Raw genomic sequence first — 17,910 nt, forward strand, 5'->3', positions numbered from 1 at the left:
TTAAAAAGTGGGATCTGTAAGTTTTCAAAAATGGTTAAATGGTTAAATTTAATAAGAAATGAAATTTAATTCCTCAAAGTAACAATTTTATTCACTGGAATATCCCCAGTGCCTAAAATAGTGCAAGGGTTTGACATGGGCTTAGAAAGTGTATTAATCACATTTGAAGAAATAATTAAAAATTAGAGGAACATTTGTCAAGGTCTGTCCTGCTATGGGAGACAACCAAATGTCAAAGTGAAGAGGGATTTTTCCTTCCTTTAAATGTCAGCAACTCAAGGGAATTCAGTTTGAATAAGGCCCAAGGTCAGATTAGCTTTTTAAGAAAATTTGAAATCTACTATTCAGTTTTTTCAAAGAAATTTAATTTCAAAGCCATCAACAATTTCCCAAGATTAATTATCTTTCTCAAGAGAGATAATGATAAGAGTCAATTATCAAAAAAGTTGCAAATCAAAGAGTGTATGATTTTCCAATTATTGCCTTTATGATTTTTTGCCTTTTCTTCAACGATAAGTTGTATTTAATGTGATTTAGTTCTTTCTCTTGACACTTTAAAAGTCTATCAAGCACTTTTGTCACTCCTTTTGACTTTGCTTTTGCTTTTGGATTGTCTATTTCTGATTAACAGAAGCTTGAAAGTCTCTTGTTCAGAAGTCAATCAGAAAGCAGCTGTTTAATAATGGTACAGTGAGCAGTTGACACTTGCCGGGCTAACATCTTTTCGACAAAATGATTACATCTACTGCACATCAATCACTTGACATAACCAAAATAAAGCCAGCTAAATAGAACAATATCTCATGATAAATACCTTCCCTTGAAACTTCCCATCTTTGTCTCCACACTTACATATTGATAAATGATGTTCGCTCACCTAGGTGCTCTTTCTCTCTGAGTAAGAGGCCGACTGTCCTAAGACAGCATCCTAGTGAATTCGCTACATTAGCTAGATGTGTGAGACAGTTTTCAGTCTTCTCTGTCTCAGTATATTGCCAGTTAAATCAATAAATGCCGAGAGATAGCCCTAAGCTTCAAGAGCTACTCCTTGCCCTAATCCAAGGGAACGAAGGAATGAAACACCTCTTTCTTACTCTGTCATCTTTATTGCTGTGAGTAAAATCATGCGTTAATATTGGAATCCTTGCCTCTCCTGGCCAGTTTCACAGGTCTTAAATGAATCCAGATAGCAGTTTCCAAACTCAGTTTATTTTTCTCCCCCTACCAGAGGGAAAAGAATGTTTATCTCTGAAGTACTTTTGGCAAGATAATCAGAAACAACTGTTGAAAATGGCATAGGCAGATGGAATAGAGAAGGGATCACTAAGAAAATGATGGCTGGAGGAATCAGTTGGGATGGGAGATATGTGCTGAAAGTAGATAATGGACTAAACATGATGACCTCTCGGTGTCTGTGTTGCAAGCCATAATGCCCAAAAGTAGAAAGAGAGTATGGGGAATATTGTCTGCCATGGAGGCAGGGGGAGGATGAAAGGGGGGGGGTATACCGGGGATACTTGTGGTGGGGAATGTGTACTGGTGGAGGGATAAGTGTTTGTGTGATTGTAACCCAAACATGAAAGCTTGTAACTATCTCACAGTGATTCAATAAAATTAAAAAGAAAACAAAAAGAAAATGGCATATGCTCCAAAATGGAGTCTTATAGATTTTATACTTCTTTATTACTTGCTTGTAAGTTAGGTTTTATTAGCCCTTAAAGAGATGACATCTTAAGTATATTCTGTATTTGTCAGTGTTCTTGCTGTACACTAAAGAAGAATCACTTCCAAAATCTTTTGCTTTAGGACATAAGTATTTACTATTGCAAATGAAGATCTACTTAGGTCAGACTCAGGTACGTGTCAATACACAGTGGCAGACCCCTCGGGGACTGATTGGTCTAACTGGCCTTCAGTCACATGCCATGATTGGATGGCAGCCAGCTACGGTGGTGGGGTATCTGGGTTATCTTTCTCGATCCTATAGACAAGCTTTAGTTTATTATTTACATGAAATGATCAGATGCCACAGGAGTAAAAGAAAGCAGATTCCAAAACAGTACACTTGATGTATTCTATTGGCCTTTACAAATCACAAAGCCAGCACAGATTCAAGGGATGAGAAATACAGACAACCTCCTGCAGGTGAGAAATTCAAAGTCATATCAATGACCATGCATGTAGGAAAATAAGCAAAAATTATGACAAATTTACGGTAAAGTGCTCACAAGTATATTTTTGAATTATATTTTTAAGTTGTACGACTCACTTCTTTAAGGACTTAAGTTTCCAACATAAATTACTCATTTTATTTGATGAATAGGATGGCTTTTACCTTTCCTAATTCATTTCTCTGTGGTTATATTTACACATTGTATGCCATCAAAATCAGGGACAAAGAAAGAACCCAATGTACAAGGAGCGGTCGCAGCTGGTTCTCTCTCGCGTCTCCATTTTGCTGCTTCTTGGTTTGAAGGAAGCAAAAACCTGGAACTTGTTTATGCCATTTACAAAGAAAAAAAAAATCCCTGAGATTGATCTTGGAAGTGTAGCTGCGCATAGTTCGCCTTTTGTGCTGAGACTCCTCGGGTTGGGACGTGCAGGGACATCAGCCTCCCTCGTAGGTGACCAAAACAGTAACAAGTCTCACAATGGAGACATTACTGGTGCCTGCTCGAACAAATCAATGAACAACGGGACCACAGTGCTACAGTACTACCACCAATTTGAAAATTTCAACTCTTTTTTTTTTTTAGAAACCAGGCTGGTGAGGTGCTTTTATTTGTCAAACATATATTTTGAAAGTTTCACTGGGGTTTATTTACATCGTCAGATAACAATTGGAAAGTAACATTTTTTTTTTTATTTAAACCTTTCAACACCAATTCTGTGCAAAAGCCACCATTTCAATTTCATGTAAAACAAGTTTTTAATTGTATTACTGTTAGCTGTACAAGTTTAGAATTTTATGTAACACCTTTTATGTAAAGCATGAAATTTTCACACATCCATGAGGGAAATCAAATATCATTTGTTCAATTTGGCCTTCATCCAGATGTTTTGAGTTTGTCTTTAGTAAGGCTGAAGGAGTATGCTACACTATTTTTATAATAATCTCACAAATAGCTTGAAAGATACCAGTAATAGCAAGAAATTTGGGGAAAATAATGGAAATATAAAAAATGCTTAATACTATTTGATTTATAAAAATGTTACATAAGACAACGTATGTAAATAATTGTTAGAGTGATATTTTTCATAGAATACAGGGTAGTGCTTTTATTCTAAAGTTCAGGATAATATAAATTATTTTTTGGAGGCTAACATATATGTTTAAATTTATTCTGTCAACATCCATCTATCACTATGGCACATTTCTGGAATTTATTTTTAACCAGTGAATTTTCTCACACTCTACTGGCTATAACAGACCTGGCATTTTGTAATTCAATAGCTTTTATCCTTATTTGTGCCAGTCACATTATTTTCTATCAATTTGTCTTTTACAGAGAAGGTTTTTCAAAAAGAAACAATACTATTATGATGGATGAAAACATACTATTACATTAATGGATTGTACTTAATGTGAGTGGTTATGTTATTTCAAATGTTTATTGAGTGCTAAAAAATCTTAAGCAAAACATGAGAAATGATACTAAACTCAAGTTTTGAATAATTTCCAAGTAGAGTCACAATAAACCAGTTTACTCTATGAAAATGCAGAAATAAATAATTGTTTAAATGAATGCTTAAAAACTTAATTACCAATTTCTACATTTCAGTCACTTTTTACATTAGCGGGATTGTAAAAACTTTAACGACTGATATTGAATTTTCACAATTTACTATAAAAAAAGAAACTCTATAAAAATTAATGATAAATTTTTCTTGTTTGTCTCCTCTGTAACAACTTTGTTTTGCTTTGGGTCTATACCCAGTGATGATTCAGTGCTTACTCCTGGTTCTCCACTCAGTGATCACTCCTATAGAAACTCAGGGAAACTGTGAGGAGAGCCTGAACCATCAAAACAAGGTATCAATTTAGAGCTTAATCTATTGTAACAAATCTATAAGAAAGTAATTTTTAAGTAACCACCAAAATGTCAGCATATTTCTAAGCATTACAGCAAGCTGAACACTGTTTATTGTTAAAACTATAAATATTAAGAGGTCACCATCCAACTCTGGAGGAAAGCTCTTTTAGATGGACAGTAGATGACGACTTTTCTAGGATGCTTACACTTAAACACGTTCGAAAAAAAATAAGAGAAAATGATTTAACCTTAAATATATGACTAGAAATAAGCACAAGTTTGCATGTGAATCCGATTAAGGCAATTACTTATGATCTACATATTTGATATAAAAGATGCATGAATCCATTAGAGAAAATATATTTTTGCACTTTTTAAATTTTGTAAGAACATTACCAGAGCCCTGTACTCTTAAAAACTTAAATATAAAGTACAGAAATGTTAACTCTAGGCATAAAGTGGTATAGTGAATCTACAGGAGCATCAGCTGCAGAAATCAAAGCCACATATTTAACTGATGATAGAGTGTCTTTGGAATTGAGGACAAAGGTGCTAATATCAGTAATGAAATCAGTAAACGTTTTGGAAAATTTAAAAATATTACTTTTGCATGGGTTGGAGTGATAACACAGTGGGTAGGGTGTTTGCATTGCATGCAGCCGACCCCGTTTGATTCCTCCTCCCCTCTTGGAGAGCCTGGCAAGTTACCATGAGTATCCCGCCCGCACGGCAGAGCCTGGCAAGCTACCCATGGCATATTTGATAGGCCAAAAACAGTAACAACAAGTCTCACAATGGAGATGTTACTGGTGCCTGTCCAAGCAAATGACAGTGACAATGACTTTTGCATATTCAAAACATTAACTAATGAATTTGTGTACATGGGATCTCAATAGTGTAGGCATCAGAAATTAATCCCCTTTTCTCAGTGTTTGGGTCAGGTATTCCATAACTATCATACCCAAAGAAGCCTGACTGATATACCTGGATGCTAAGGTATAAACAAAAGATAGAACTGTACATAGATCTGCTGATCTGTTATCTTTTTAGAGATAAACTGAAACTTTCCCTTTCAGCGACATCTTGGTAAGAGTAGAGTATGAGGAAATTTTTACTCTCAAAATGAAGCTCATGGTCCATATGCTACCTATTTTGCTATGTAGAGCTTACACTTTCTCTTCAACAGGCTAAGAGCGGTAAAAGAATGTTTATTTCTCCCTATAGAATTGTAGCTAAAGTGATATATAGAGGTATTCAGATAGTGACATTAATAGCACTGCACATATAGTTTCCATGTTGATTATTTTAAATATCACACCAAGTCCAGTACAGGTTTTGATGAAATTTCAATTGCATAACACGAAAATACAAAACAGTATCAACTAAAGCCAAAAAAAAGTCTATTTCCCTCATATAAAATAAAATTGAACATAGCCAGTATAGCGGCAGTTTGTTGACTTCAGTGATACCAGGGACTGAAGTTGTGTCCCCATTTCTTCTCCCCCATATTAATACATTTTATTTATATTTTTCGGCAGAGCCTGGCAAGCCACCTGTGGCATATTTGATATGCCAAAAACAGTAACAACAAGTCTCACAATGGAGACGTTACTGGTGCCCGCTTGAGCAAATTGATGAGAAACGAGAAAACAGTTATTTATATTTATATTTTCAAGGTCACTACATAATTCAGATAAACACCAAAATTCTATTCAGTAATTGTAGACAACCCCTTCATGAAAAACAATGAAGAGGAAAGGCAGAGAGGCAAGGTGGTTCTTCCCACGTGAGTCAGCGTCTTTAATCTGGATGCTCCACGTAAATCATATGCCACATTCCTGCTTATGTCACATTAGCCAGAACATAATTTCTTTTTCTTTATTATTAGTTTTGGGGCTACACCTGACTGTTCTCAGGGTCTATTCATGGCTGTGATCTTGGGACTTTATAGGATTCCATGGATTAAAATTGGGTTGGCCACACACAAAGCAAGTACCTTAACTAGTGTTCTATTTCCAGCCCAGAATATAATTTCTCGCTCACATTGGGCAAAGTGGCACTTTTTAACTCTCAAATAATACGAGGGTTCTGATACTAAGAATGAAGTACAGAATGGAGACTGAATAAACCAATTTCTGACTGTACCAATGGACTTTTAACAAAGCATTAACAAGATTAATACCATGTTTCAATACTTTATTAATACCATGTATTAAATAGAAATAAATCACACACTTCTCCACCTCACTTTTTTAGACAACCAATACAAATATTGAACCTCACTCCCACAATCCCCTACACATCCCTATACACAATACCAGGAGTAGCAATGTAGTATTAGTAATGCAATTCTTTTTTTTTTAATTTATTTTATTGAATCACTGTGAGATAGTTACAAGCTTTCATGTTTGGGTTACAATCACACAACGATCAAACACCCATCTCTCCACCAGTGCACATTTCCTACCACCAACATCCCTCTTTCCACCCTCCCCCTGCCTCCATGGCAGACAATATTCCCCATACTCTCTCTCTCTACTTTTCGGTATTATGGCTTGCAACACAGACACTGAGAGGTCATCGTGTTTGGTCCATTATCTACTTTCGGCACACATCTCCCATCCCGACTGATTCCTCTAGCCATCATTTTCTTAGTGATCCCTTTTCTATTCCATCTGCCTTCTCCCCTTCGCTCATGACGCAGTCTTCCAGCTATGGGGCAATCCTCCTGGCCCTTGTATTCTTTTTTTAAAAATTTTATTATTATTATTTTTTAAATTTAATTTTATTTTATTAGTGAATCACCGTGAGGCAAAGTTACAGACTTACAGGTTTTCATGCTTACATTTCAGTCATACAATGATCGAGTGCCCATCCCTCCACCAGTGCCCATTTTCCACCACCAATGGTCCCAGCATCCCTCCCACCACCCACACCCTGTCCCCTTTACCCCACCCTGACTCTGTGGCAGAGGCCCTTGTATTCTTATTCCACACCACTGCAGTGTACTAAGGGAACTTGACTGGAGATGTATAAAATACAATACAAGATGACACAGTACGTGAAAGGGCAAAGGAGTACTATAGTAACTAGACTAGACACATTTGGTTTGAATATCACTCTGTGGAAAAACTATGATGGGTTCTTAAGATCATTAAAAGCTGGCTATGTAAGACTGTGAAATGCAAAAGTATGCTTCAACATAGAGACAGCTCTTTAAACAACTCAAAGCCACGAAGGTGGTGATAGTGAATACGTTGAAGCTCAGTAGGATTATTGTCACAAGAGATGTAGCAATGTACACCACAATGGAAAAGGCAGAGATGTAAATAGGATTTAGTGAACCACTTAGATAACTGGTTTTCCTTCTTAGACTAACAGCTAATCACTGAGTGATGCAAACAGAACAATAAGTTTCCATCTGAAGGACTTGGTATTCCAGAAGCAATAAATGGCTGAATGAATTCGCTAACTAGAAACCTCATATGCTTTGCCACACTCTCTCCTATTCAAATTGGATGAACATATTTTCTGGATCCAAATTTAGAAAATCTCATGAAAAACATTTGAAATGTTGTCTCTCTTAGAAAATCCAGGCTCATTTTTCTATTTTTGAAGAGTTTTATTTTGTATGATATGTGTACTGTTTGAAATCACACATAGGATTTATCACTACTCCTAAATTCAATTTAGATAGTTCCTAAAATAATTTCCATAACTTTAATGAGTTTTGTAAATCACCTCTGAGAACACACAGACTAATATTCTTTGTGAAGCTACTGGAAGAACGATGCTCATAAAAGGGAACTATGCTAATGAGTGAATTGTATTGGAATATTCCTTTCAGTGTATGTTTTCCATTATTTTAATCAAGAAAGTGACAAAGAAAATCTCCATACTTATTGTGCAACAAACAACAGCAGCACCTGCAGAAAATGGAGAACTGTGACAGTTAACAAATGTAAAGCATCAAGTGCGTTAAAATGTGCAATATTTTATTAGGATGGAAAATAATTCCTCAACACAATAGAAAGGGCTTATATTGTCATTCACAGCAGTTAAGCATATAATTATAACCGACCCTGAAATACAGTCAACATAATCACTGTCTCTTAGTTGTCTGTGGTTAGAAAATAAGAAAAAAACCTATGATTATATTAGAAAATATTTTTGTTCAGAGAGAATAATTAATCAGAAAAAACCTATCTTCAACTAAAAGAAAGAAAAAAATGTTCTCACTAAAGTGGAATCATTTTTCCATTAATTATTCCCATCGAGACTTCCTTAGTTATACAAGCTTACACTGTACAAGCTTATATTTCAGATAATTATAATGTCCCCAAGAATGAAACAGTATGAGCCTTGTTCAATGTCTTCTGGTGTCAAGGTATCAAAATTATTTTAAAGAATCTTCACTTTAAAAGTGGTTAATTTAGACAGACAGTAAAGAAGAAACTAATGATCTCAGAAAAATAATATGCAGAGTATTATGGTCTTAGCAATTTTGATATAAGTTTTATGTCTAGATATGTTCATTTTACTCCTGTAATGTGTAAGATTTAATATCAGACAAATTTAAGTCCTTGTAAATTATCTAATTTTTTTTCTTTTGGCTGGTGGCCCACACCAAGTGGTGCCCAGGGCTTTCTCCTGGTTCTGCACTGAAGGATCACTCCTGACCAAAGTTCGGTGACCATATGCGATAACATAGATGGAACCAGGTTGACATAGTTGGAACCACATGAAAGGCAAGTGCTCTACCAGCTACACTATCTCTGCAGCTGCAGTCTTTGTTTCTTGAAGGAAAATATAGACCGTGCTTATGTTACCTCCCATAATTTAGTAACTTTCATCTTGTTAAATTCATAAGTTATTTTGGGAATTTTAAAAATTCTTAAATTTATTCAGAACTAAGACACCACCAGTCATTTTAGCATTCATGTAAGCTGGTCAACTCTAGACTTCTCTAACTTAGAAAGTCCAAATTGAAAAGTTAAAGCAAAAGACGATTAGAGAGGGAGTTATTTTTACGGCAACAGCACCAAAGCCCTAAGTATTCAAACTCTGAAATAATCACTAACTCTTTTTGTTTGTATGTTTTAGAGCTACACCTGACTGAACTCAAGGGCTATTTTTGGCTCTGTACTCAGGAGTGAACACTGGTGATGCTCAGGGTTTCAAGATTTTGAACCAGGGTCATGACTGTCATAGGTCCAGGCAAGCTAAGTGCCTGGCCTCTGGTACTGTCTCTCTGGATCCACCTTCTGACTTTTTTGAAATCTCACATTAGTATATAAAAGTTAGAAGCCATCTTGGTGGTATGTAGAAATATAGAAAAATTGGGCATATCAGGTAAAATCAGCTAGAAGTATTTTATAATAATCAATACTCTAAAAACCCATTTAATTTTTATTTATCCACATGATTTAAATGTTTAAACAACTCTCAAATTATATGTCCTCCTTTTATATCTTGGAAAAGTATGCATTTATAAGTAAACATGTGTATGATATTACATATAAAGGGGAAACACAAAAATTAGTACATACAAAAATGTTCTGGGGAATCACGGAAGAAAAATAACTGCCTGAATTACTGTATTTAGCAAAAGTTTCACAGACCCCATTACTCAGCCTCTTCCTATAGCCACTGAGCTCCAATTGAGGCATTGATGGATTAGACTATACCAAGTTCCTTCCTAACTCCTGGAAAAAGGAATGAAGGAATATTTGACGTTAGAACAATGGGGTGTTTTCTCAGATATTTTCTAGAAGCTACTTAGTATATTCAAGTGGAGGAATGACTGGAATTAAGTAAAAACAGAAGTGGAAAGCCTGAGAGATAGTACAGGGGTAAAGCACTTGTTTTTCATGTAGCTACTTTCACCAATACTGCTTGGATCCTTGGCACTTCATATGGTCCCCCGAGTACTACCAAGAACCACTTTTGAGCACCATGGAGCGCCATGCTGAGTACCACTGGGCATGGCCAAACCCTCAATGCCCAACAAAACCCAATATAAATGGTCATATCAGGATAATCACTTAAACTTCAGTGATGTAGTTCAACATTTACTAAAGAATGGGGTTTCTATATAAAATATTTAAATAACTGCATATTTAATACTCAATATAGTTGGTGTTCAATTGTTCTCAGGATTTATATTAGCTACATAAATATTAAGTTTGCTGGATAAGAATCTCACCTATATGTATCTTTCAAACTTATTTCACATCTCAACCTGATGAAAGCAGAAATTCCTTCTTAAAATTAGATAAACATCAAATGAATTTCTGTAAAGTTTTTTTTTTTTTTTGGTTTTTGGGTCACACCCGGCGATGCACAGGGGTTACTCCTGGCTCATGCACTCAGGAATTACTCCTTGCAGTGCTCGGGGGACCATATGAGATGCTGGAATTCGAACCTGGGTCTGCCGCGTGCAAGGCAAACGCCCTACCCGCTGTGCTATCACTCCAGCCCCTTCTGTAAAGTTTTTATCTACAAATGATACAAATCTATATATAATATCTCTCATAATATGAACTCTGACTGTGACTGGGACATAATTTTGGTAGCCAGATTCTAAGTAAGCTCTCAATTATCAATGTCTCCCTCTTTTTTTTTTTTTTTTGGCTTTTTGGGTCACACCCGGCGATGCACAGGGGTTACTCCTGGCTTCGCTATCAGGAATTACTTCTGGCGGTGCAAAGGGGACCATATGGAATGCTGGGAATCAAACCCTGGTCGACTGTGTGCAAGGCAAACACCCTACCCGCTGTGCTATCACTCCAGCCCCTTATCAATGTCTCTTGCCTTTGATATTCTCGTGTTGTCTCTTATTACACTAGAATAAGGTTTGTCTGTGTGATATAATGCATATGTCAGAATGAATCTCTGATCTATGCATATCGAATACGCCATGGGGAGCTTGCCAGGCTCTGCCATGTGGGCGGGATACTCTCGGTAGCTTGCTGGGATCTCTGAGAGGGATGGAGGAATTGAACCCAGGTTGGCCGCGTGCAAGGCAAACACCCTACCCGCTGTGCTATTAAACACAAATATATGGCACAGGGCTAAACACTCAGAAGGGAGGCAGCACATGCTGGGCATTGTGGGTAATGACTTTACGGAATCCATGAACGAAGACACCAACTTTGGGACTGGGCTAGTTTGTGTGATACTGGAGTTACACAGGCATATTAGGATTGATAGCTTACCTTCAATCACATAGCTCATTAAAATCCTATCCTATAGCTAGAGGGCATGTGAATGAATATTAATTTTCACCATTATGTAAAGGCAAAACCAGTGTGTGGCAGGAGTCCCTTCCTTTGTATGCACTAGCAAAATACTGGAAGCAGTTCTGAGTTCCCATATTATCAGAAGCTGGTAAGTACACAAGTAACAAGAATGTGTCAATTCAGGGTATTTCCATTCTCTTTCCTAGATTGTCTTAATTACTTCCAGAAAAACTAATATATTATAAATGGTCAATTTTGGAATAATTATTTTTTTTACCATAGTTAAGTCAAAAAGATTGTGTAAGTACAGCAACACTGTTACAAATGTCTAGAATGTGAGTGTGTCCTTAGGACTGGAGATGGAATCTGAGAAGAGAATTAGCTGAAAGCCCTGGGTCTTGAAGAAGATGTTACTGAAGAAAGTCCTGAGGTCTCTGATAAAGATGTAGGCGAGGTAAGTGGAAGATAAATGTTATTGGAAATGAAAAAAAAAAGATTTTCTATACTTGCAGAAAACTTGACAACATTCTTGCCTTAAATTACACTGAATGTGGAAAATATAGCTAAGAAACCTGGTAATCTAAGACCTGTCCAAACAGAGGGAGGAAGCATGCCATCTGGTTTCTTCTTATGGTGTAGAGCTAAATGTTAGAGGACACAGGAAGGACAGTTATACAAAAGAAATAAGAACTGGAGTTTGAAAATTCACACTTTCTTACAATTGCCAAAACAAGATTTAAAGATTAAACTGACCTTAGAAAAGTCAAAGCTAAAATATCTCTGAATAGTAAGATAGTCTTTAAAATATTGAGTGTTCCTCATATGGATTTGAATGAAATTATAGAGCTTCTTAGAAAGCCTGTAGCAATCTCAGCACCCCACATGGTCCTTCAAGCCAGAGTCATCCTTGAGGACAGAGCAAGCATAAGCCCTGTGAACAGCTTTGTATGACCTCACCCACCCAAAGGACTAGGCATGCTCAAAGGCTGCAACATGTTGGTTTGATAACCTTTGATGCTGCAAAATGACATTGCTAAGATTTTATTCATTTAACTCTTACATCTCCCTATTTTACACATGGTATAGTCCCTGGTGGCAACCATTCTATTCCAGGTTTCTATAATTTGACTTTTTCAGAGATATATTATATATATATATACACACACATATACATAGTTGTACAGTATTTGCTTTCTGTTTGACTTTTTGTTTGATTTTTTGTCACACCTGGTGATGCTCTGAGGCTACTACTCCTGGTTCAGTGCTGAGATTCCCTTAGAGGTGCTTAAATAATGGAATCTGGGCATCCTGCATGCAAAGTATCAGCTCCAGTCAAGGTATCTCTGGCACTCTGTTTGACCTTTTTTACTCAGCATCATACTTTCAAGTTTCACCTGTGTTTTGGAGCATTTCCTTCTTTGTCATGGTTGGAGAATAGTCCCTTGTATGTATAGTCATGTATCAGTTGATGGTAACATATATGGCCATGGTCCCAATAGGCTATTGCATATAGCCTAAGTGTGGCCGCTGCATAGAGCCTACCTGTGTAGCCTAATTAAATATGCCATCTAGATTTATTTAATTCCATTCCAAGGTGCCTGCACAACGATGAGCTAGCCTACTGAAGCATTTCTCGAAAGGTATCCCTATCACTAAGTAGTACACAACTATACACACCAGTGGTTTTCAAGCACCCATCCATGGACCTTTGTCAGGCAACAGGAGAAAACCTCTGATCTACTAGTTTGGTTATAATATCTAGTCCATGGACTAATATGCAGAGAAGGTTCCTGTTTTTAAAAATAAAAAATGTTGAAGAAGCTTCAGGACTGATCTTGGAGAGATGCTGGTAGCTGAATTATCCCATGAAGACCTGGCCATTGCTGGACCAAGATCTCTGGACCCTATGCAGACTGAGTCCCCACCCTATCAAAAGCCCAGTACTCTTTCCACCCACATCTGGCTCCCTGCACTGCAGAGAAAGGCTCAACTTCATGACTGATGTCAGAGACCAAAGAGACACCTGCACACCTGCAGTTGATTGGTTTCTTCTCCCCGCTCCCTTCCACTCCCAGCCAAAGTCCCTGAAGTGTGCAGTTACATAGGTGATTGCACAACATCTCCAAACTTCACAGAGCTTATGGCCCAGGAGAGACAAGAGAACTAGATGGGAAAATTGATTAGAAGCCTACTAAGCTCAATGAGTGACAACAATAACACAGAAGTCAGGTAACAGTTTAGTAAATCCTCAATCTATGACTTTAGCAACACTATTAAGAGATATATATTGTAATAAACAATATAAAATAAATTAATTAGTGTCTGCTAAGGCAGTAGGCTTGGTGAGGTGGTTCAAAAGCTAGGAACATCAGTGGAGGTAAGGAAACATTAGTGGTCAGACTGATCTTGGAATATTGAACACCTGAAACAAATGTACTGTGAACAACTTTGTAAATCTTTGTTAAAAAAAATTAAAGAGATTGAAGAAGTGGACAATTGTATCACATCTTCATCCACTTCTTAGATTGTTTTCAATTGTTGCCGGTTGTGAATAGTGCTGCAGTGAGCATGATAGGGGAGATATCTCTTTAAGATTCTATTTCCATTTCCTTTGACTATATCCAGAAGTGGGACATGTGATAACTATCACATGCATCACTGTTGTCCCATTGCTCATCAATTTGCTGGAGTGGGTGCCAGTAATGTCTCTATTTGTCCCTGTTGTGTGCTAGTATAGTGCAATGGCGTCTGCTCACTCGAGGAACACGAAGAGCCTCGAACCGTACATTCAGGGTCTTGATGAAGAAGTCTGACCGTCTCGTAGGTGGGCTACCACGAGATCTTCTGACGTTCTGTGGGATCAAGTCAATACAGCCCTAGTCCAGCAGTCATCTCCAAATTGCATTGCGTGTCGGGCCCATCTGATTTTCGATGCTTTGGCAAAGGAGACAGTGTCTCTGATTCTCGATTGTTGACGGAAGTCAGAACTCTCAGATTCCTTCTCTCACTTGAGTGAAACATGATACTCCAAGCACAGCTCTTTTGATTCCTCTTTCGAAGAACTGAAGAGCATTCTCATCCTGTTTTCTTGGGACCCAGGTCTCTGAGGCGTATGTTAGTGCAGGAAGAATGGTGGAGTCGAAAAGATGTGCCTGGAGCCAGAGTTTCTTCATCCTCTTTTTTTAAAAAATTTATTTATTTTTTAATTAATGAGTCACAGTGAGGGTACAGTTACAGATTCACACATTTTTGTGCTTGTTTTTCCCTCTTGCAATGTTTAAGAGTCCATCCCTCCACCAGTGTCCATTCTCCACCACCCATGAACCCAGTATCCCTCCCACCCCCCCAGTCTCATCCCCCCCACCCCACCCTGCCTCACCACTTCTTAGACACTCTTGAAAGCATTCCATGCTGCTCTCTTCCTTTTGCGCAGTTCTTGTGCCAAGTTATTCATCATGTTGAGTTCTCTACCTAGGTACACATAGCTGCTGCATTCAGAGATGTTCATTCCGCTGAGGGCAAATAGAACAAACATCAGGAACTAGTCCAGTTCTCATGAACACTGTCTTTGTGAGATTCAGCTGCAGTCCAACCTTTCCACACTCACGGTAGAAGTCAGCCAGCATTTGTGCCGCTTGGCTGGTGTTTGGTGTTATTAGAACTACATCACCAGCAAAGCAGAGGTGGTGCAGTTGCCAAGAGTCTATCTTCACTCCCATTTCTTCCTATTCCAGTCATCACATGACGTTCTCAAGGATGGCACTGAAGAGTTTCATTGAAATGGTGTTGCCCTGTCAAAGAACCCCTCTCTTTACGTCAATGAACACTTCCTTGTAGAATGGTGAGATCCTGGTGGTGAATCCGTAATACAGCTCACAGAGGATCCTGATGTACTGAGTTTGAACGCCCTGTTTGGCTAGAGCTTCAATGACCACTTCAGTCTCAATAATGATAACTATCACTGTCACACAGTTGTTCATTAATTTTCTCAAGAGGGCACCAGTAACATCTCCATCCATCCCTGTTGCAACATTAATGATATTGATGCCATGACATTAATGCTTCTTAAATATATGGTAGAATTCAACAGTGAAATTTAAAGCCTGGACTTTTCTTTATTGATAAATGTTTGATTACTGTCTTCTTGTTACTGCTCTGTTTAGATTTTCTCTTTATTCATGATTCAGTCTTGATGAGTTGTATATTTCTATGAATGTATCCTTTTTTTGGTTATCTAATTTGTTGGCTTTGAAATTGGCTATCCATTATATATCCAGGAAGTGTATATTTTTGACGGGATATAAAACACAATTTAGGGAACCTATTTCCCACTGATGTAGGAAGCTTAGCTTCTTTATGGAATTAATAGAAATAATATTTCCTGGACATGAGTAATTGGATCCTCTGCAGGAGAATTGTTAAGTTGGAACTTGACAATTCATGGTTTTATGAACACCAATATTTGAATTACAAGTCTGGCTTCTGTGACAGACATTGGTACTTATATCTTGAAACTAAACATCACAGATCCCATAAGAGATAACTGATATCTGACTTATGTAATTCATATAAAACATGTATGCTCTTACATATTAAATAATAAAAGCAACATTTACTTATTGCTTTCTCTGTGAAGTAGAGAAAAAGTGAGGCAACCAAATTTCCACATAATTCTTCCATTAAAATTTAAAAAGTAAATATATGTTGGACTGGAGCAATAGCACAGCTGGTAGGGCGTTTGCCTTGCACGCAATTGACCCGGGTTCGATTCCTCTGTCCCTCTCAGAGAGCCCGGCAAGCTACTAAGAGTATTCCGCCCACACGACAGAGCCTGGCAAGCTCCCTGTGGCATATTTGACATGTCAAAAACAGTAACAAGTCTCAGTGAAGACGTGACTGGTGCCCACTTGAGCAAACCAATGAACAATGGGATGACAGTGCTACAGTGACAGAGCAGAGCTATAAATTACTTAAACCATAACGTATATTCAGTACTATTATTTCCAAATGGTGAAATGATTATTTTTAAATGAATAAAAGTTCATTCTAAAGGGCAAAGTAATTAAGATAAGAGAGGTGATATACAAGCTCATATTGGGGACTGAGAGGCAAAATGAGCCATGCTAGGGAAGGGAGAGCCTAGAATATAAGCACAAGTTCAAGACCGGTTGTGTCTATAACTGTGACAGTAGGAATAAGACATAGATGTGCCTCAGTGTAGACTGTTAGTGTCCACAAAGACTGAGCAGAGCCTGGGGTATAAGTATCAGACCACTTAGTAGCACCCTAGGAAGGTTTGTGCCAGAAGACATTGGAGGAGGAGGTCACTATCAAAATACCAAGGAAAAAGTCACATTGATTTTGACATTTAAGCATAGCCACCAGCTTTTTCAAGATCAAAACAAATGATAACTGATTTTTATGTTTGTTTGTTTTAGGGCCATTCCCAGCAGTGCTCAGGGGCAAAGCAAAGTCATGTATCAAACTTGTGGTTTCTATATGACTTCTTCTTTCCTTGTGAGTCATCTCTTCTGCCTATGATTTTTCATGATCACGATCATGAAATCCTGTTAATCGTCGATTTCTCGAGCAGACTCAGTAACCTCTCCATTCATCCTTTCCCTGAGATCTTAAAAGTCTCTCTCGACTCGGGCCTCCCAATGATGTTGCACTGGAGGTTCTTTCAGGGTCAGGGGAATGAGATCCAGCTTATTATTGGACTTAGCATATGAATACACCACAGGAAGCTTGCAAGGCTGTCCCATATGGACAGGAAACTCACAGTAGCTTGCCAGTTTCTCCCAGAGGGAGAAGTAGGTTATAAGATATCTTCTGGGAGCTTGCTTTTAAGTCTCTGTATGTTGGCCATTGATGGGATTACACACATCTGGGTTCCTGTGCCGGTACCTTCATGCATGAGGCCTGTCCGAACGTGTGGAGAGGGGCCTCGAGCATGGCTGTAACTAGGTTCCGGTGGTCTTTGCCTGCCGGGAGCTCTGCTCTGGTTGGGGAGAAAAGCTGGAGCCCATTCCCTCTGAGAGGCCCCGGGGAAGACAGCCAGGCATGTGGGCAAGAGAGTCTCTGCATCGCTCTCTTCTGGGAGCTTGCTTTTAAGTCTCAACATGATTTTTATATTCATTAAAAATATTACTTGTAAGAAAAGGTAAAATCTCACTTTTTTTACTATAGCATGATGGAACTGGGGGATGGGTTTTGGGTCATGCAAAGCAAAATAAGTCAAAAGGATAAAAAGACAATTTTTTAAAAAATTTTAAAAAATGACAATCACACATAGATGATACCACTTATATGTGTTTATAAAGAAACAAAGCACAGGAAGAAAATGAAAGGACAATGAACCCAGAGACTCTGAAAGCAGAATAAAGCTTATGAAGGGAAGGGAAGGGACTGAAAAGATGGAGGATGTCTAGAGAACTATGATGGACACATATTGACACTTGAGTAATAGGTTCGGTGTAGTAACATTGTATCAATAAGACATGTATCACTGTATCACTGTCAACACTGTCAGCCCATTGTTGATTGATTTACTTGAGCGGGAGCCAGTAACGTCTCCATTTGTCCCAGCCCTGAGATTTTAGCAGCCTTTCCTTACTCATTTTTCCCAATGATTG

The sequence above is a fragment of the Sorex araneus genome, chromosome 8, assembly GCF_027595985.1.
Source record: "Sorex araneus isolate mSorAra2 chromosome 8, mSorAra2.pri, whole genome shotgun sequence".
Lineage (NCBI taxonomy): Eukaryota > Metazoa > Chordata > Mammalia > Eulipotyphla > Soricidae > Sorex > Sorex araneus.